The sequence below is a fragment of the Lagenorhynchus albirostris genome, chromosome 8 (assembly GCF_949774975.1).
Source record: "Lagenorhynchus albirostris chromosome 8, mLagAlb1.1, whole genome shotgun sequence".
Taxonomy (NCBI): domain Eukaryota; kingdom Metazoa; phylum Chordata; class Mammalia; order Artiodactyla; family Delphinidae; genus Lagenorhynchus; species Lagenorhynchus albirostris.
Genome location: NC_083102.1, coordinates 18,201,709 through 18,223,546, shown reverse-complemented (window position 1 = coordinate 18,223,546; position 21,838 = coordinate 18,201,709). Strand labels below are relative to the sequence as shown.

The window sequence follows — 21,838 nt, the reverse complement described above, 5'->3', positions numbered from 1 at the left end:
GTTTCCCTTGTCCTTGAAAAAAGGTTTTGCTAAGCCTACAAATCTAGGTTGATGGTTATTTTCTCTTCAGAACTTTGAAGCTATCATTCTCCTGTGTTGTGGATTCCATAGCTGCTATTGAGAAACCTGATATCTACTTGTTGTCCTTTGTAAATTATCTACCTTTTTCCTCTGCCTGTTTTTAAGATCTTCTGTGTCTTTGATATTCTTTGGTTTTACTAAAATATATCTGGGTATGACTTTCTTTTTATGTATCTATTCTGTCTTGGACTCTATCTGTGGATTCATGTCCTTTCATCAGTTTTGGGAAATTCTCAGCCTTTGTGTCTACAAATATTGCCTTTTTTTTTTTTTCTGTTTTCTCCTTCTGGAACTCCAATTAGATGTGTTATATTTTCTCATTATATCTTCCATGTAGCTGACCTCTCTTTCAAATTTACTGCCTTGTCTCTATGCATTATAGTCTGAGCATTTCCTTCAGACTTAATTCTCTCTTCACCTGCATATATTCTGCTGTTTACTTCATCCACTGAGTTATTAATTTCAATAATTATATTTTATTTATAAAGGTTCTAATTTATTTTTTTGAAATATGCCTTTTTTAAATTTTATTTTTTTATACAGCAGGTTATTAGTTATCCATTTTATACATATTAGTGTATGTGTGTCAATCCCAATCTCCCAATTCAACCCACCACCATCCCCCCCCGCCCCCCACCACTTTCCCCCGTTGGTGTCCATACATTTGTTCTCTACATCTGTGTCTCTATTTCTCCACTTTGCAGAAATCCCAAGGCTTAATTTTCTAATCCCAGTGCTGGTATTGACATTTTTCCCTCAAGGCAATCCTAGCCTTTCCATTTGTTTAAACTGCTCATCATTCCAAATTTAGTTGTTTTCATTTTCCATTTTTGGCACATGGGGATACCACTTATTTCTTGTATGTCAGTGATGTATTAAAACTATGTGTTAAATTTATCCAGGTTCTAGTCATCTTGTAGTGGGAGAGTCATTCTGTCTAGTCCATCATAATCTTAGCTGTGAAAAGCATTAGAAAAATTTTAATCTATATCAGTTGAAGGTTGTAACTTTGGAAGAAAAAAGAAGTGAGAAACAAATAATAAGCCATGTAGATGTGCTGAATAATAGGATTTGGTTTCTTGGACCATGATTGTATCATGTGTCTTTTTCTAGAAAGAGAGACAGCAGAACAGATGAAGAAAAGTTAGTTATAAATGGGGCTAAAATGGCTTGAACCAAATTCACCCTAAAGAGCAAAAAAGAAAAATGTCATCTTATAACTGACTACTTAAAATAAGTCACATTTTCATGAGATGATATGCTTCTTGAGAATAAAGACTATATTTCTCCCATACTACTCAGGGCCCCAACATAGGATAAGTACTTATGTACTCCGTGGGATCCAAGAATGCTATATTAAAAAGATCTTTAAAGGTTATGTAGTTTAACATCTTAAATTTACAGACAAATAACTTGGATAACAGTTTTAAGCAATTTATCCTGAGGTCACACAGCTAGTATAGCAGATCGTGGGAGTAGACCCCAAATCTCCTGACTCCAGGCCATGCGTGTGTATTACACCACACTATATCATTGAATTGAGTCAATATGAATTGTTCAAGTGTGTGGCACTGCATACCAAAAAGAAGGGGGAAAATCCTCTCTTTGAACTAGTTGTTTGTCTTCTTTTCCTTTTACAGAACTGATGACTTCATACATAACCTTGTTTGCTGAAAGAAGCACATATTTTCTATGAATATAAATACTCTATTGTATATTTTTAAAAAATAGTTTGCACCGTAAGGGCAAATTTTTTTGGTAATAGTTCAACTCCTAATCTCAGTGGTTAAGGATACGGCCCAGGAGTAAGCAAGAAATAGAACTTCAGTTAGAGATCAGGAAAGAGCTGATTTGTGCATAAGAATCAAGGTGTCTCAGACAGAGACATAAATAGCAAAGAGGTGAAGAGGGAAAGAAAGAGCTGTACATGTGTGAGGCGGTCAGGTTGGGACCTAAAATTCTAAAAGATGGATATGCTTAGCTGATTTGGGGGAAGTTCTGAAGAGGTGAAGACTCAGTGTACACTGTCTTTGTCTATTTTCTACCTCCCTTCATGGTGAGGCTGAGTAGAACTGAACTGGAGTTTCCTTAGTGATTCTTTAGTAAAAGGCTGCCACATGGTCGAGGGTTTGCTTGTAGCACTATGAACTCTCATTTGACCATTAGGTACTCAGTTGTTTTACACAATACTAGGAATCCAAGAGAACATGTACAGGGCATCTTAATTTCCTTCCCCAGTAACAGAAATGAGCTATGGAGGCAGGGTAGGGAGGATGTATAGGATAGATGCAGCTGGGCTGAGTAGAGCAAGGACCCATGAAGGACAGGTGTATGTATATATAGGTGAGTAGAGCTAGAGATGTAAGTAACATAATGACAACTCTGGATGTCCAAGAATAGACATAAGACTTTCCCACAGCTCACAGCCAGGATTAGTAACAGATCATCTAGAAAGAAACTACCCCTGTTTTACTACTTAAATAGTCCCATTGGGCCACTGATGGACATAGCAGGGAATGATAAAAGATGGGGCAGATACACATAGAGGGTGTGGTCAGAGTGGATATGGGGGGACTAGTCAGGAGGTAACTGCAGCCAAAGTGAAATGATACCATCTTGAATAACAAAAGCGTTGTAAGTACAGTCAAAAGGATATCTGAATGTTCTAAGAGAACACTACATAAAATTTTGGTGCCATAAACTTGAAAGAAATGTCTGATTACATAGGAAACACAAATTACAAAAACTGACTTAAGAAGAAAAAGGAAACCTTAGTAGACTGGGTTGCACCAGGGGTGAGAGGTGGGATTGAAAGGGTAAAAAGTATGTAAAAATGTCTACCCTCTAAAAAGTTCCAAGCTAGAATGATTAATCAAAAGAATGCTATCAAACACTCAGGGGACTTCCCTAGTGGTCCAGTGGCTAAGACTCTGCACTCCCAATGCAGGGGGCCCGGGTTCTATCCCTGGTCGGGGAACTAGATCCCACATACCTTAACTAAAAGATCCCATATTCCGCAACTAAGACCCGACACAGCCAAATAAACTAATTTTTTTTTTAAAAAAAGAAAAAACATTCAGAGTGCAGGTAATATCTATGATATTCACATTATTCCAAAGCATCAGAAAAGAAGGCATTTTCCCAATTCATCTTACAAGGTTAGAATAACCTCAGGACCAAAATCTTCCCAAGATTCATTCAAAACTGTAGAACAGCCTCTTAAAAAATATAAACTAAAAATTATAAATAAAATATATAACAACTGATTCTAATGGCATATTTGTAAACCACAGTGCGCCCAAATATGCTTTACTTCAGAAATTAAAAGATAGTTAAATACTAGAATATCTATAAAGTGATCAACCAATAAATTTTATTAATAGAATAGAAGATTAAAAAGAGCAGAAGTTCAGGAGCCAGTCATTATAGCAGAAATCAGAGGCTGAAGAAGCAGCCAGGGGGTCCAGTCAAAACAGGTGAAGAGGGTTATTCCAAGCAAACAACAGGGACAGTGAGAAAACTAAAGTATACGGGTTGAGTCGGTAAATTAGACATTTGGTGATCTTTCCTGTTGTTTTTTCTTTTTCCCTTAGGGGTCCTTCGACTACAACAGGAAGCTCCTTCCTAGCACAAATAATTCAAGTTGTTTAGTATTCCCCATGAGGCTCCCATTGGTGTGCTACCAGTACAGCTGGAATTTAAAAAAAAAATAGTAATATCTAATAAAATCACAGATTTCTTTGTGAAGTTGGCTGGTGATGAGAAGTCATATTAGCCCAGAGATTATACCCATGAGATGTTAAGATCTCTAAGGAGAACTCAGTAGATCAACAGACATTTGGGTTAGATGTCGAGAGTGGGCTTTGGCTACAGGTGGCCCCGAGGAGGAAATCTGCCCTCGTCACTCACTCGGTGACCTTGAGTCATTTACTTCAACTCTCGAGTCTATATTCCCATCTGTAAAATGGAGATAACGTGACATATCTCTCAGGGTTGTTATGAGAATTAAATGAGATAATGAAAATGAAGAAGTTAGAACAAAGTCTGGCCCGTAGTAAGGCATAGTAGCCCTTATCTTACATTGATTATTATTGTATTTGTTGAAACTGAGGCCAATCGCCAACCCCTTCATCACACATGCTTTCTCCTCTGACCACCGGAGAGCACATCAACATTGCCCCTCCCAAGTGAGAAATGCCCTTAAGTTCTGCAGCCTGAGACCTCAGGAATGCTCTGGTTAAGCCACTCTTCGTGAATTTTGTCAGAAGAGCAAACCAACCTTCTTGAAAGGCATAAGCAAAGTGTCTGCTTTCCTCCTGATATGTTAGTTCAGCAAGGAGTGGGCAGGATATAAGTTAGTGATTGAATATAAAATTATATATAAATATCGAGATACACTAGGTTTCTGGCATTAGGAAGCAAGGTAATTTGAGGTATTAACTTTCTTTTCCTTTTATATTTTAGAATATTACTTCTTTGAAGTACTATTCCATACATATTTTCATTTTTTCCTGAAAATAACACTGTGAAGTACACAGGACAAAGTACATTTTACCTGTTTAACTGGTGTGAAAATTGAGGCTCTGGAAAGTTTAGTGACTCATTCAAAGCCAAAGAGATATTTGGTGTCAGAATCTGAACTGCCACCCAGATCTTAAGACATCATGTATAGGAATGCTCTTTTGTTTCTTTCTTTCCCTCCCTCCGTCCTTCCCTTTTTATTTCCTTCCCTCCCTTCTTTTCTTCCTTTCTTCTTTTCTCTTCTTTCCCTTCCCCCAGCTCCTCCCCCTTTTTCTTCATCATGCAATATTTCACATATATATATATCTGATCTAAATAAAATGAATGCCCATTAAGCCACCATTCAGCTTAAAAAATATACAACCAACACTTCTGAAGCCCCATGCATTCCACCCCCTACTGTAATCACTATCCTGGATTTTGTAGTTATCGTTACCCTTTCTTTCCAGTTTTATCATGTTATCACTTATGTTTCCCTACAAATATCGATATTGCTTTATTCTGCATATTGATGAACTTTCTGTAAATGGAATCATACTGTCTGTATTCTTTTTGGCTAATATGCATCTGAGATTCATTCCTGTTGATGTGTATAAATGTAGCTCATTTTCACTGCTTTAGAATATTCCATTGTATGAATGTACTGCACTTTATTCATCTGTTCTCCTACTGATGGGCGTTTGGGTTGTTTTCAGTTATGTGTTATTCTAAACAAAACTGCATACAACTCCAGTTGCACATGTGCAAGAGTTCTTCCAGTGAAATTACTGACTCATGGAATGTACCTACCTACGCTTTAGTGGCTAATGCCAAATTGTTTTCCAAACTGATTGTACCAATTCCCATAAGCATATGAATTCCAATTAGTCCCCATTTTCATCAACCTGGAATTGTGAGAAATCTTAGCCCATTTCACACCTTGTGCTCAGATCCTGGATTCTAAACACCACTCTCTAATAAAAGGAACCAGAGTTCCTTGGGGAAATAGTTGATTCCAGGGCCAAGGCAGGTAATATATGAGATGAGACTAGAACATCTTTTGCCAGAAAGTAAGAACATGCTCCAAAAACAAAACAAAACACAGGGGCAAAGTAACTCCTAAGTGCCAGAGCTGGAACAATTTGAGCAGCAAAACATATAATTATAGTATTAGATTATAATCCATAAATAAATGAGTCCACACTGATAAAAATAATAAATGAAATAAATAAATGGTAGAGATGGGACAACTCTTCCTTACAGTAGAACTTGAATTAATAAATGTAAAAGGAAAGAGAAAAATATAAAATCACCATGAAATACCACAATAATAACTGTTGTAGCCAAATTGCATCAATAGATGATAAAACTAGTGGGTAAAAGTTTGAGGAGAAATAAAGTTTCATGACTTCAAAAGATCTCCCCCAACATACTTATTAATTACAAAGGGAAAGATGTAATTTTATGGTGGAGAAACTTGGCAGAAACCACGTTAACCAAGTGATCAGGGTTAATACCACCAATAATAAAATATATCAACATCATGAACCCTGTGATATGATGCAGTGAAGAGAACACAATATTTCATGGTATTCTCACCTAAACTGCAGAACCTGAGTTCAATCATGAAAAAACATTAGGCAAACTCAAATTGAGAGACATTTGGCAAAATCATCTACACTCTTCAAGAATATCAAGGTCATGAAGGACAAGGAAAGACTGAGGACCTATTGCAGACCTCAGGGCACCAAGGATAACTAACAACTAAATGCAATGTGAGATCCTAGATAAGATGCTGGAATAGAAAAGGGACATTAGTGGGAGATTAGTGGCAAAATTTGTATAAGCTCTTCAGTTTAGCTAGTAGTACTGTACCAATGTTAATTTCCTGATTCTGACGATTGTAGTATGCTTATGTCAGATGTTAACATTAGGGGAAGCTGGGTGAAGGATACATGAAACTCTGTAATATTCCAGTAACTTTTCTATCAGTCTAAATTTAGTTCGACATAAATTTTTCACCAGTCCAAAGTTGTAAAATTGGTAACTAAGTATGGAAAGAAATAGGTGTCATAAAGGTAGGAAGTAGAATATCAGCTGTATGCCTGATAAAGTTGTTGGATAATGTGGCTCAAGTATGAGGCAACAATAAGCTTCTTAATACCATCCCCAGACCTAGACAGACTGACTATCCACCCAGACAGGCAGCACTAGACCCTGAGGTCTATCGGGCAAAGGCAGTGGCTTTACAAATAAGATCATTCATGCACTTTCTCTCTGAAACAAGCCAATTGCAGGAATCTGTCCACATGTGTCTGTTTCTAAAGCCAGTGTTCTTAAGAAAAAAAAAACAGTTTGAGATATAATTTATATACCATAAAAGTTACCCATTTTTAGCATATAATCCAAATGAGTTTCAGCGAGTTTAATACAATTGTGCAACTATCACCACAATCCAGTTTTGGATTCTTGCTGGAAGTCTACTCATTTCTTAACATTGCTCAGACTTTACCTCTTCCATTATGTATCTATAATTCTCACATCCCTGCCAACTCTTCTCACTCCCAGCCCCTCCCCACACACACTTAAGAACTCCCCCTCCCCCATCCAACCAAAACACCCTGTGAGTCCTCAATGATTGCACTTGCACATGTATTTGTTGGACCGTGATTCATAGTTCATGAGTTGGTTTTGCTCTTACTGGGCCATGCTCCTGGAGGATAAAGATCATGTTTCATGTATCTTAATATCTCTTGCTCCTGGCACAGCTTATGGTAGGCATTAATAATATTGTTAATTCTCTTCCTTCATTCAATGAATAATTGGTTACTTTTTGGATTGATTTGCTGGTTGGGACCAGACCTGTGCATTTCTGAAGGTTTTACTTATTTTCTCCTTCTTCCTTTTCCTTTTTTTGTCCTTTGTCACCCATTTTAGAGAAGGTAGAGAAGCAACAAAGCATAAAGAAATATATGTGTTTAGGCAAAGAGGAATATATATATAATATATATTATATATATATATTATATATATATATATAAAGCAACAGTTACCAGTTTTGGATAAAAAATGAAATATTTACCATAATATTTTGTTAAAAGTTGGTCTGTTATTAATATTTTGCCTAATATAACTAACTTTGAATCTGAGAACATAGGTTTTTTCCTAATGGTCCTAAAAATAATTTTCAACAGTAGGGAAGTTTTAGCAAGCTATAGATGCTTGGCCTTTATATAATTGCTTAAAGTTTCGAAGGTGAAGAAATGTAGGTCATTTGGCATTGCAGTTCTCTGCTCCAGCTGTCACTGAATAATCATGGATCACAACAACCAGAGTTTCAGCCCATCATCTCTCCAAGAACCATCAAGTGTTAGAGCCTCTGCCATTACTCGTAAGTCTAATAACAGTCTACAGAACACCACGTATGAGAATAGCCTTTCTTGCTAATTTTTATATCCTGTGGCTACTGACAGGAGACTTACCTGTTCCTCTTATCTGAGCTCACAGAGAGATGATGGCAGAGACTAGTTAGGAGACTCAACTGGCATAAAGAGACCAACACTCCAGTGGCCGGAAGTCACTGATGGTTACCAAACTGGTAACAAATTCTGTACTCTCATTATTCTTTACTTGAAAACTCACTAATAAGTGAAGGCAGTCAAACTATTTTCTAAATTTATTTAATAAGGATTCTGTAAGGATTTAAATGGGGAATATAAAGAACTTTGTCTCATTCAAGCTGGAGTAACAGTCTACAGGTAAAGTAGCTTCTCTCTTCTAGGTACAAAATAGTACCTAGAAGTAGCTAGAAATGACAGATCTCAAAGCTACCATAGAACATTCTGGTAAAAAAATTCTGGGACCTCAGGTAGCCTCCAAAATGTTTATTATACATGGAAAAGATATTTTATATGACAGGGCTTAGTTTAGAAGCTGAAAATGATTTCATCTGTAAACAGATTATCTTTTGTCCGCTATTGTGATTTTTTTATACTATTTTAGATTTAATTTATTTTTCCTTGTGTATTTTTTAAATCCCTTAGGCTTCATGTTAGCTCACTAGCATTTGTGGCCTGGTACCTGTTTTGACTACGTAATCATGTGTCTTTCCCTACATAGTGCAGACCCTGAAGCCTTATCTGCTAGGACCAGCCTTCCGCTGCCCTAGGAGGGCCTCCCAGTTGCTTGCTATATCTGTTTTTCCCCAGAAGAAAACAAGAGAAAATTAACAAGGTTGATTTTACTCTCTACATAAGAAATTATATTGGGCCCTTAATCTATTGTTGAGACTATTGTTAAAGTTAAAATTTACTGAGCTCTTTCCATGTGTTAACTTATTTAAACAATATAGCTTTATGAGGTAGATAACCTTACCATGGCCCATTATACAACAGAAGAAATAAGGCAAGGGTGTTAAAAAAAAAATTTGCCCAAGATCATATGGTTAGTACTGGACTGGAACCCAGGCGGACTGGCCCCAAAGCCCACACTCTTAACCCCTGCGCTACTGAATTTCCTTTGAACCTCCAAATCATGTTTTCCCCCTGCTGGACAACAACTAATCCCCAGGAACACACTTACATTAGAGATTCAGCCTGGGAATTAGGAAAATTGGGTTCTTATTCTGCGCTTTAACTACCTGGAAAGGAAGAGCATTCTAGGTAGGGAAAATGTTTGTGCCAAGGTCTAATGGCCATAGGGAAGAGGAAAGAAGGCCAATACCAGGGACAGTGGGAAGCTATTGCAGTGTTTCAAGCTGGGGGAAGGAGGGGGTTAGCTGTACCATGATCACAAAGATCACCCTGCCTGGCTAAAAGAGAGCAAAAGTGGATTCAGGAAGATTTGTTAGGAAGCTACTGAGAAAATCCATGCAAGAGGTGATGGTAGTTTGGGCTAGGGTACTGGTATAGTATGGGGGGTGGGGCAGGGAGGATGGAAAAAAGGTATCTTCTTGGGACTTCCCTGGTGGTCCAGTGGTTAAGAATCTGCCTTCCAGTGTAGGGGACACGGGTTCGATCCCTGGTTGGGGAACTAAGATCCCACATGCCTGGGACAACTAACTACTGAGACTTCACGCTCTGGAGCCCCCGTGCCACAACTAGAGAGAAGCCTGTGCACCGCAACAAAGATCCCGTGTGCTGCAACTAAGACCCAGCACAGCCAAATAAATAAATAAATACTAAAAAAAAAAAAAAAGAGAGAGCGAGAAAAGGTATCTTCTTGATTGAAACTGATTCTGATTAGATTATATATAGAGCCTTTAACAAAACATTCCAGAAATTACACTTCCAAATATGTGTTACTGCCTTAAAAGTGTCATATTGGTAGGTTATACACCCATTTTAATGATGCTGCATGGCTCTAAACAATTTTGTAAAGCCTCTTTTAGAAATTCCTTTAGAACCAGGTTATAACCAAACCAGAAGAACAGACTTATTGCTCTCTATATAGTCATACTTTATAAATCCCCAAAGCTAAGGAACTATGTGTAACATTGTTAACTTTATGCAGGCTTTATGAGAACTTCTTTTATGAGTTTGACTTTCCAAGGCATACAGTGAGGACACTTTGGCAAGAAAAGTAGCAAATGTTGGGCAGGGGTGAACAAAAGCTAAGTTGTCTGATTCTTTATCAAAGAATGAGGATATATTCTTTTGGCAAAGAGGGAGCCAACTTGGGAAATCCAGAGGCAGAAGAAATCCTTGGACAGTCAGGAGGGAATTTTTTTTTTTAAGGGAGCAGATAACCAATAAATCTTAGGAGACTGACAACAAATTTCTCACAGAAAAAAAAAAAGAATGAAGTTATAGCCATCCGTTTTTAGAAGAAGTAGGAAGCATGGTGGGGAGAGTTCAAATTTCAGAACCAAGTCTAACTCGGACTCTCTAAGTAGCTGTGCAGGTTTGCACAGATTGTCTCTGTGCCTTACTTTCCTCATCTGTAAATTGGAGACACATATGCCAGGAGTTTTGTGAGGTTTTATTAATTGAGCCCTGATTTCCAACCCCTCCCTCAATTTCTTTCACCTCAATACCTTTTCTTCAGGTTGACGAGCAGGAAACTCTGGGGGGAGCAGGGGTGAAGGGGCTACCCTACAGGAGCTTTCAGGCTTCCCTGGCTTCAGCTTTCTTAGCTCTGCAATTCCAGGCCACAGAGAAAAGAATGCCTGGCGACTTTATCAGCCTCTCTGCAGAGAAGGCCAGCAGCCAGTACCTTTGGTTCAACAGACATTCCCAGAGCACCCTGTCATTTAAGGAAAGCAGCAGCCCATTTACGTCCCTGAATCTTTCAAAGAAACTGAAACAACCTCAACGCCCAAGAGTAGGAAACTGGTTGAATTGTGAGACATAATACCCAAAGGCACAGTCACCTGATGGAATTTTAATCGAAGAAGAATATTAAATGACATGAGGAGATGTTCATAATGAATTAAGTAAATATTGCCATGAACCAGTATATATACTACGGATTCCTGTCTTTTTTTTTTTCCTTTCTCTTTCTTCCCTTTGCGGTACGAGGGCCTCTCGTTGTGGCCTCTCCCATTGCGGAGCACAGGCTCCAGACATGCAGGCTCAGCGGCCATGGCTCACAGGCCCAGCCACTCCACAGCATGTGGGATCCTCCCGGACCAGGGCACGAACCTGTGTGTCCCCTGCACCGGCAGGCGGACTCTCAACCACTGCGCCACCAGGGAAGCCCGGATTCCTGTCTTTTTAAAATAATTGATTTATAGGGAAAAAATAGAAGGAAATAAAAATTAACAATAAATTCTAAGTGGTAGGAATGTGGGTGTTTAAAATTTTTTCTTTTCTAAGCCTTATGCAATAAACATAATATTTTTAATATAAAGTATAATACATAAATCTGATATAGCATTTGAAAAACAACTCCACAAGGAGAAATTATGACAACTTCATTCACCCCTTGATGCTCCACGTTGTACAGTAGGGAAATTTCATATAGTTCAGACTTCCCAATACCAGAGGCTCCCAGCCCCGCAGTGCATCTGTACTCTCTTTGGCATTCACATCTTGACAGTCACCTCTCTGGGTGGCAGCAAGATAACTAAGGAAATTCCTGTCCTGTAATCTCTGCAGGAGGCCAGGTCTCCATGTGAGTAGAGAGCAGGGAAAGGGGAGGAAAGCACAAGGCCTAGACCTTCTTGAGTTCTTAAAACAAGAGTATGTGTAAGTAGTTAAAACACTTTACATTTATCATTACTGTAGTTGTTAAGAATAACTACCATTTACTGAACACTTTCCTTGTGTCAGGTACATCCTGCATTATCTCATTTAATTTTCACAATGGCCACTTAGATATTATCCCTATTTCACAGATAAAGACACAGGCTGAGGTCAGACAACGTGCCAAAGTTCCCAGTGCAAGGAAGTAGCAGACGTAAGGTGTTTCAGAGATTGCAAAACTATTTCAACATGGCCTCAGTTATTCTTTGCACTACTCTGTGAGATGAGCATTCTGTTTTAACTTGTAAAATGAAGGGACAGATGGCTTCAAAGTCTCTTCTAAGGTTCTACATGGCTGATCCCAAAGGGCATTTCCAGTTTTTGGTTGCAGTAGAGGGGTCGTGTACTGAATAGGTCAATAGGTGGGAGCCAAACACTTTGGGCCTGTTACACTAGATTACGGGGAGCATATTTTAATCTGACCCTGAAAGACGGTAGCGTGTGGTGGGAGACTAGATACTAGCAGCAAACAACCAGATCATGACGATAAGATTGTCAAGGAGACAATCTGTAAAGGGGATATAGGATCAACTACTTTCTGGAGTTTGCTGGAGGGAAGGAGAGAGCCAAGGCAGAATAGCCTAGGTCTCTGGATGATGTTTTGATGCAAGGTGGACCAGCTCAACCCCACCTGCAAAGGCCCTGTGTAAATAGCTGTGAAATTTAGGCTCAGTATGTAGGCTTTCATAAAATTGTATTTTATTCAGGTCCTGAATAAGACAATCTGCTACTAATCCTTAAAGTATTATATGTGTTAACATTGACTTTTTGATACACTCACATAACAGAAAGAAAGACAACATGGCTATAATACTTTACTGCATTTTCATTTTTTATTTGGATGAAAGTGGGACTACACCAAAAGTTGTTTGAAGTAGTGAACTGAGACCCTGAGTTATTTTCATACTATCTATACTGTTTGCTACATCAGAAGTAAATTTTCATGACTGGTCTCAATGGAAATAAGTTTTCAAATTAGTAATCTTGATTTAAAAAAATATTGCTTTTGTGTGTGTGTGTTAGGGGGGAGCAAGAGGCAGCAGGAGAGGAAGAATTTTCCCCAGAATTATGAATTAGCAACCTTGGATCCTTGCCCAGGCTCTGCCCCCAACCAGCTAAGTAATTCTGAATAAACTTCTTAAATTTCAGATTCCTCACCTGTACAAGGAGATTCTAAAAGGCAGGTGATGTTTGATGTTGTTAATGTTCTATGTGACAAACCAGCATTCCACAGGTATACATAACAGTAAAACAAAATCCAGTGAGCCCTTAAGTCCAGAAAAGTATCGCTAAATGCTATAAGACTGACACTTGTCTTTATCCTGTCTTTATCCTCCAGAGTATGGATGGTGGGCACTCTAAGTAGGAAGCTTTGATGTTACACTAGCAGAAAAGGTTTCCCTTCACTTTGTCCTCACCTGGTACAGAGAAAAGGAAGAGGAAGTGGGTACGAGTATAGGATTTGGAAGCTGCATTCTTGGGAGTCAAGACCGGAAGCCGCCTCCTCCAGTTGCTCTGACCTGACCTCTAGTTAATCCCACACAAGTTTAATTTGACTGTCCCTAGATGGTACCTATCACCTGCTGGGATCTGTCAGGCCTTGGATTTGTGCTCTCCCAGAAGTAAGGGTCTGTTCTTTGACATCCTAGGAGGAATTGTTATGCTCTAAGAAGGATAAAGGAGATACAGAACTAACTACCAATGCTTACATCTTAACGAATTCAATACATAATGTGTCACAGGGTTAAAAATGTGGAAATTAGCTTTTCAAATTTATGTTTAATTATTCTGAGGACCTGCTTGGCCGTCACGTATCTACTGGACTTGTTAAGAGGATGAAATAGGAAAAACTCGAAAGACGATACTAAACACTAGGTAGGACAGCTTTTAGAAATCAAGAAGCAGAATTTCCCGTGTGGTCAGGCAAACAAACCAATCCTTATTATTTTCACACCCACCCAAATGTTCTGACACTTTATGCTTCAAAGGCTTGTGTGGTAGTTCAATCCTACTTGAAGAAGCTTACGAGGCCCTGTGCCCAGCTTCGAGTATTTTCATAGATTTCCCTTGTTCAGTAACTGTGGCCCCCCAATTTATCATTCTCATATCACTCCATCCTCTCTTCGTCTGTTCTATAAGCTTTTAGTGCCTTCCATGTTCACTGTTCTTCCCCCAACCAAAATAATCTCGGGGGATTGCCTAAGGGGAAATCCCTATAAAAGTATCAACACTAGGAGAGAGTGAGGACGAGTTACTGCCCATAAATCGGGCACTTTAAAGGCTTTTGCTTTAATCAGCGTTTAGGACTTAAAACCATGAGGAAAGCAGGAGCTTTCCTCCGCGAGGAGTGCCCACCTTCATCCGCCGGCTGCAGTTTCCCAAGAGTAAAGGAAGGCATCACCTCATCACTTCCAAGATTCCGTCGACCCTTCTCTACGTTGGCAGGTATTTCCTTCACGACGCCAAACACTTCCTAACATCCAGACCGCTTAAGAGCTCCTGAAGTTTTCCAATTGCCGTGGCGACGCTCCCGGCTTTGTTTTTCTACTTCCCTAGGCAGAAGCCCGCCCACTAGCGTCAAAGCTAGCTCCTCACTGGCCCGAAAGTGTGCTCGTCTCCTCAGCAAGCCATTCAGAGCCTTACTTTCTACGCCGGGGATTTGAAAAACGGAAAAGACCTCGACCTGTTCCTGGGAGTAGGGTGGGGCTGTGAATGAGTGACAGCTTGACCCTCCAATAGTCAGAGCCATAGGACCTGCCCCTTGTGGCTCCGGGGCTAGAAAAGAGAGTCGATGCCGGCAGCAGTGATGAGTCTTGGGAGGTACTGGCAGCTTGGCGGTTCCGAGGAGCGGGTGCTGCTGGTGGCCTTTTTGCAAGTGAGTGGTTTTAATATTGCTGTTGCGAACGTTTCCATTTCTCAATGATGTGGTGGTTTATTTTGGCGTGCGGGAGGGCCAGTTCCTTTCCTCCCCGGGTTCAGTCTTTGATGGGAGTCTGGCACTCGCGCGTCCACCCCTCAAGCTCCGACCCTCACTTATCCCCCAGGTCCCGCTCAGCTGTCCCTTTGTCAGAATAAGACTCTCTGGTCTGATAGCCGAAAGGAGGATTCCGCTTGGTAGAGGTACCTTGACGGCAAGAATAAACAGGAATTGAAGGGAGTGATGAACTCAACTCCCCTGGACGTCTGAGGCACGGGGTGACAGAGCCCCGTAAATAGTAGGGCTCCCACTGGAAGGGAGCTCGGTGTGTTTTCAGGGCTGTGCCACTATATTGAGGGCCATGGCAGACCTGGCCCTAAAAGTCTCAGTAGACAGAAAAAACTTGAACGTCATGAAAGGAGAAAGGTGAATATCTGCAATGGTTTATGGAGGGTTCTAGTCTGGAGCTAAATCACACGTTCTTCGAACCACTACAAATGAAAAAATAAGTGTATTTCTTCTCCTTTCGAAGGGATGGGGGCCGTATTACTGGAGAAGGACAACAGAAATGTGTAATGGAAGTGAAGTTCACAGTTAACGTTTTAAGGATAATTGGTTGTTAGTTAACTTATTGTAACTCTCATTCCCCTACCACCTCCCTTCCAAATTATGGAGGCTTTATAGCTTGTGAGTGGTACCAGAATGTTAACTGACTGAATGCACACTTTTGGGGAAAAAAATCAAATGCTATCTTTCACCAGTAGCTATTAGGGTTTTCTATAATGAAAGCAGAACACATGTCATTTTGTCTTTTATTTTAAAACTGTCTTCCCTGAGGCCAGGGGACTAGGTTTGATCCATCTTTGTGTTCCTGTAGCACCTCACACACCACAGATGCTACTCAATTGTGGTGGGGTTGAGAGAAGCATAATTCAAACAAATGGTGTCGTGGAAGGAGCTCTGAGTTGGCAGTCAAGACACCTGGGTTTTAGTCTTGAAGCTATTTGTGTGATCTTAAATCATTTCAGTTCTCTGTCTCTTAATTTTCGCATCTTTAAAAAGTGGATGTCGCATTGGATTATTTCCAAGGTCCATGCCTGTGTTCAAAGTCTGTTTTAAACTAAAGATCCTTAGACGTTTTCCAACACAAGTACATCAGCAAAATCTCATTGCAGTAAATTCCTAACCAGTCTGTTAGCAAATAAAAGTTCCCAGCTACAACAGTAGTACCTGTTCTTTTGTGTCCATAGTTAAACCAAACCAAGTGGATCATTGTAGAAAATTTGGCTGCTGTCCAGAATGAACATTGTACAGAAGTATAATGTGGCAGAAAATGTCATCCTTTATTCCATCACTCAGAGGCAACCACTGTTGGTGTCCGGGTAGATCTTTCAGTCTCTCTTCCTCTTTTGCCTCCTATGGTTGGTTGAAATTAAGTGGCATGTTTCACTTTAAGTAATGACATCTAAATTCAGCCATGCCCTCATCTTTGTGTGTCTGGTGCCTAGAGCACAGAGGACACGCCAGTGTCTGAACTGTTAGGTCACTTGAACATCCTTGGAGTGAAATCTGGTGTGAAGGGATATTTATATGGGGAAATAGAACTAAAAGTATCACTTAATAACAAAACTCTTTAACTGAAACTTGGCCACAAATATGGATAAAATATAGTTTATAAAATGTAAAATAAATGTTAGCCACTTCACTAAAGCATTTGGATTGTAGAATATTGCTTAGTATTTGGTATGCTTCTAGGACTGTATCTTACTGGCAACGCCTCTTTCCTGAAACACAACATTTGATTGCATTCCTACTTCACTGTCTAATTTAACCTTTTCTCCTTACTGCCACCCTCATTTTGCTTTATTCCCAGCTTTTACTTCTGCACATACCATCAGCAAGTCAGGATCACTCTCAAGGGTCTGTGTCAGTGTTCATGTGTGAGTCAAAGTCTGCTCCATTCAACCCAGAATACCTCACACTCTTTGGTAGACCACTTCACCATAATCTCATTTAGTCTTCTTCATAGCCCCTTGAGAATAGTAATTGGATAGGAAGGAGGTGTCATGATTGGGTGTTGTGCACATGGGTGATGCCACGCAGGCTGGAACAGGCCACGTGCCCCAGGCACACACATATGTCATTACACATGTGTGTCCCTTTCCTGTGAAGAGGGGTCTACCTGCTATGGTTTGTTACCTTTGTAACAAGTGGTTAATAGGTATAAAATTGGAGAATGACAGGGTAATAGTGTCTGGAAAACACCTGTAAGTAATAGCGTTTGCTCCTGGTAAAGAGTTGTTCTTATAATGCAAACACAAATGGAACAGTTCCCATAAAGCTTTAGGAAAAGTAATAGATTATGGAACAATAGGTACTTTTGGATATAGTCATGTTTGAACTTTTCGTAATGAGCTGGGCTTGGGGAAAGGCATATTTTAAGACCCTAAGGAAATGAGCTCCAGATTTCATTTCCACTGTTCCTTTTTAATCTATCAGAAACACGGTTAACCTCTCTTTTTCCTATCCTCACATCTAGCCAGCCTATCTTTATAGAGTTAGATCCCTAATGCAGCGGAGGTTAAGAGTTGTTCAAAGGTATGTAGTGAGGATTTGGACCAGGGAAAACATCCAAGTGGTCTAGGGTAGGATTTGAATATTTAATATTTAAGGGTAAGCTTTGGCTCAAAGCAACTCTGGCTCTGCATGCCTTATTTTATATTACTTCAACATTATATCATTGATCACATTTCTTACTCAATTTTGGAAACAGTAAACAAACTAAGTGTTTAGACTGGACTTTATCCTATAATTTTCCCCACCTGTTCATGAGTTGCCATACTAGAGTATTAGACATTATTATTTTTCAAACACCTGAGGAAAGGAGGAAGCACTGTCCTAGGAGCATTGGTTTGGGAGAGAGGACGAGACTCAGTTATGGTGGGTGAGGGAGAGGTAAGTGAAATTATATGGTTTAATGAGGAGCAGGTGTAGGAGGCAGCAGCAAGATTTTTAGCTACATTTGTTGATACTACCTAGAGATTCTGGAAGTATTGTAGAAGTAACCTCAGTAAACGCAATGGCCTGATGTGTACCAGTCTCCTACCTACCTATCCACCCTCTCCATCCCTACCTTGCCAAAAGGATGCTAATCTTGAAACATAACTCGACTTTACGGTGACATTTATGGAAAGGATATTTTTTACCCTGTCGCCAATTTAGGTGGGAAAAAATGCATATACGTATATATATTTCAAAAGGTCTTTGAAAATATGAGTCACCTGCAAATTGTGTTTTCTTCAAATCGCCTATTTGTTTCTTTTTTGCCAAGGCAATTCCATAGCACCCATTCCTGAGCAGGTATACATTCACCTGAAGTGTGAAGCATTTATAAAGATGTCTAATGAAAGTAATGCATGTCAAAATGACAGATTATATTTTTGAAGTTGGTTAACAAGATGAATAATTTTTTCCCTCTTCTGTCTTGAACCCATTATTAAATTCGATGAAGCAAAATAAACTACTCAGACTGATTTAAATGTGCTCAGTACTATCTTCTGTGAGGGATAAAAACAGTTATGAATGGGATTCCATTATTCAAGGCACTTGCAGTTCTGGCTAAGAATGAAAGCAGGTGATTTAATAATGTTGGGATTATCCCATGACAGGATACTTAAAGGTTCAAAATGCTGATGTGATTAGTAGATCTGAATAATCCCAGCTAGGCCAGGGTTTGGCAAACTAAGGCCTTCTGACCCACTACCTGTTTTTGTACAGTCCACAAACTGTGAATGGTTTTTAATGGTTGAAATAAATCAAAGTATAACAATATTTCATGTGCATGAAAATTATATGAGATTCTAATTTCTTTGTCCATATGTAAAAGACAAAAAAGTTCCAATATGTTTATTGGAACACAGCCTTATTTATTCATACATGCATTGTTTATGGCTGCTTTCAGCAGAATTGAGTAATTGTAACAGAGACCACATAGCCCACAAAGCCTAAAAAATTTACTCTTTGGCCTTTTACAGAGAAAGTTGCCCCCACCTGAGCTAAGCTGGAGTGTCTTTCACATCATCGCCTTTACCCCTTTTCAAGAGCCATTATGCTTGTCCAGGTCTTCATTAAATGTTACCAGAATGGTTGCAAAAGCCTCACAAGTATTCACATCCCTGGTTTTCCCATCTCTCTTACTTGTAGGTGCTGCCTGATCCTCCTAAAATACACATTATTAACCCTTTAACGATGTCCCAATACTTACAGAAGAACCTGCGTTCTTTGGCACAAGGCCCTTTTTGGGGCCACTATTCAGTCTTATCTTTCTAGACTAGTCTCCTCCTACTTCCTTGTTATACCCTATACTTAGTTTAAGATGCTCATATAATTTTCCAGATGGGACCTTCAAGTGTGAAAGGGGCCCTATAATAAGTATGTTGGGAAAACAGGCCTAAAGCAAGACTGTTCTAGGCAAACCAGTTTGAATGGCTCACCATTTCTCCATAAACACCTATTCCCTTGCCCTCTACTCACTGTTCCCTTAGGCTGGAATTCCTTTTCTTTTTTCTATAAATCTGAATCTTAAACATCCTGGAATTCTTTTTCTTTTTTCTATAAATCTGAATCTTAAACATCTTTTCAAATTCAGCTTAAATAGTGCCATGTCCATGAAGCATTATTCAAGTAAAAAATCTCTCCTTGGGGCTTCCCTGGTGGCGCAGTGGTTGAAAGTCTGCCTGCTGATGCAGGGGACACAGGTTCGTGCCCTGGTCCGGGAAGATCCCACATGCCGCGGAGCAGCTGAGCCTGCGCGTCCGGAGCCTGTGCTCCGCAACGGGAGAGGCCACAACAGTGAGAGGCCCGCGTACAGCAAAAAAAAAAAAAACTCTCCTTTTCCATCTCCCATATACATGAACTGCTTTCTCATGATGTGGGTTAATTTCTGCTTTAGTGATACACACACATATCCTTTCCCCCATTAGTCACTTGGAGACATCATTCATGTTGGATTCTGTATTCCTCACAGGCCTAGCATTATGCCATGTTCAAATGGAGTTTGTAACACGTTTGAAGAATGAGTTAATTGACCAAACTTGGTAGACTGATGAGTATTTGGGAATGTCAATGTATAAATCATCCATTTTAACGTAATTTAAGTAGTGAGAAAAGTTGGGTTTCCAAGGGCTGAGGACAGAGCCTTGGGTGCCAATATGGCGGTGGAGCAGAGCGGGTCAAGGCATATGTATAGGCTTTGGGGTCCAGCCTGCCTGAGATTGAAATCCAGCTCTGCCAGTTACAGTCTTTGTCATCTTGGGCAAGTTAACCTCACCTCTTAGGTTTCTGCATCTGTAAAACAGGAGTAATCATAGTAACTTCTCTGCAGAATGGTGGTTGAGGATTTAAATAGTCCCAAGCACACGGTGAGCACTCTGAGAAAGGTAGCGGCTATGGTGTCATATGCTGTCTTCATCGTCATAGTACTGTTGCTGAGGGGCAGAAAATACAGATTCAGTAAGAAAGAGGAAAAAAACATCGTATATTAACGCATATATGTGGAATCTAGAAAAAGGTACAGATGAACTGGTTTGCAAGGCAGAAATAGAGACACAGATGTAGAGAACAAACATATGGACACCAACTGGGGAAAGTGGTAGGGCGGGGGTGTAGTTGTTGTTGTTGGTGGGATGAACTGGGAGATTGGGATTGACATATATACACTAATATGTATAAAATAGACAACTAATAAGAGCCTGCTGGGGCTTCCCTGATGACGCAGTGGTTGGGAATCCACCTGCCAATGCAGGAGACATGGGTTTGAGCCCTGGTCTGGGAAGATCCCACATGCCGCGGAGCAACCTAGGCGTGTGCACCACCACTACTGAGCCTGCGCCCTGGAGCCCGTGAGCCACAACTACTGAGACCCGTGCACCTAGAGCCCGTGTTCCACAACAGGAGAAGCCATCGCAATGAGAAGCCTGCACACCACAACAAAGAGTAGCCCCAGCTCGCCCCAACTAGAGAAAAGCCCATGTGCAGCAACGAAGACCCAATGCAGCCAAAAATAAATAAATAAATTTATTGGAAAAAAGAAAGACCTGCTGTATAAAAAATAAATAAATTAAAAAAAAAGAAAATATAGATTCAACACTGGGACATAACAATTGAAGAGCTGGGAGAAATGCAGCACCAAAATCTTGGAAGATTTTTTCTTCCCTTGATAGAAATAGTCAGCTTCAGAGGGGTCAAAGCCCTGTAAGTACTGAGTGAAGATGGTCTTCACTTAGTAAGAAGTAACCAATCAGCAGTCTTTTGAGAGAGCATTTCAGTAGAGTGGGCAAGGTATAAGTTAGGTGTCAGAGGACTAAAAAAGTAATGGCCAGAGGAAGGGAAAAACAGCCAAGAGGAAGCGGCAGGAAGATGAGATGCAGCGTCATGTAAAAGATATGTTTGTTTACTAAATTTTTCTCTTTGAGCACACCATACTTTAAAAAGGAAGGAACCCTGGGGTATGGTAATTCAGTGACCCGTGTGGCCCTTTGGGGGTATGAGATAAATCATTGACTAAAATTAATGCTTAATTCAAGTGCCAGTAACCCTTGCCAACGGATAAATGAGGACCCTTAAGAACCAACTCCAGCGTGGTGAGCTTTACCAAAAGCAACACAAAAAAACAAAGCTTGATTTTTAGAAAGGATAGTTTTTAATTCTTAGCCTGGCACCTTATTATAAGTTGGGGGTGACTATTGCCTGACTTGACCTTGTGATTTGAGGTTCTTCAGGCAGTCATACGCCGAGCCCTCCTTTATACTCACCTTGTTTGTGTGCATTTCATGAAATGTCTGCCTGGGTTGGGGAGACAAGCTGTGACTGGAGATTCTCCTGTGAAGGGAAGCCTAGTGAGCCTAGATGCTCACACCCAGACTCACAAATCTTCCGTGGTGAGGCAGAAAGAGTGCGGGTGTCAGAGGCACAGACCTGGATCGCAGTTCCAATTCCATTTAGTGGCTCTGTGTTTTTGGACAAGTCAATCAGTGTCTCTCTTTTCTCTGTGGAGATTATTATGGCCTTTCATGTTTAGTTGTCTAGTTGTTATACT

The 21,838-nt window shown here is 40.1% G+C and overlaps 1 protein-coding gene and 1 long non-coding RNA gene across 2 annotated transcripts in view; one reads left to right on the top strand and one right to left on the bottom strand.

Annotated features, from left to right (window-relative positions):
- LOC132524120 (uncharacterized) overlaps positions 1 to 14,319 on the bottom strand; it is a 36,331-nt gene extending 22,012 nt beyond the window's left edge. Inside the window, exon 1 of the long non-coding RNA XR_009541798.1 lies at positions 14,181 to 14,319. This is a non-coding gene — a long non-coding RNA (uncharacterized LOC132524120). The remainder of the gene's footprint in view (positions 1 to 14,180) is intronic.
- Positions 14,320 to 14,572: 253 nt separating this feature from the next.
- BPGM (bisphosphoglycerate mutase) overlaps positions 14,573 to 21,838 on the top strand; it is a 32,334-nt gene continuing 25,068 nt past the window's right edge. The window contains exon 1 of the mRNA XM_060155963.1: positions 14,573 to 14,700. The gene's annotated coding sequence lies outside the window, so the exon portion shown is untranslated. The remainder of the gene's footprint in view (positions 14,701 to 21,838) is intronic.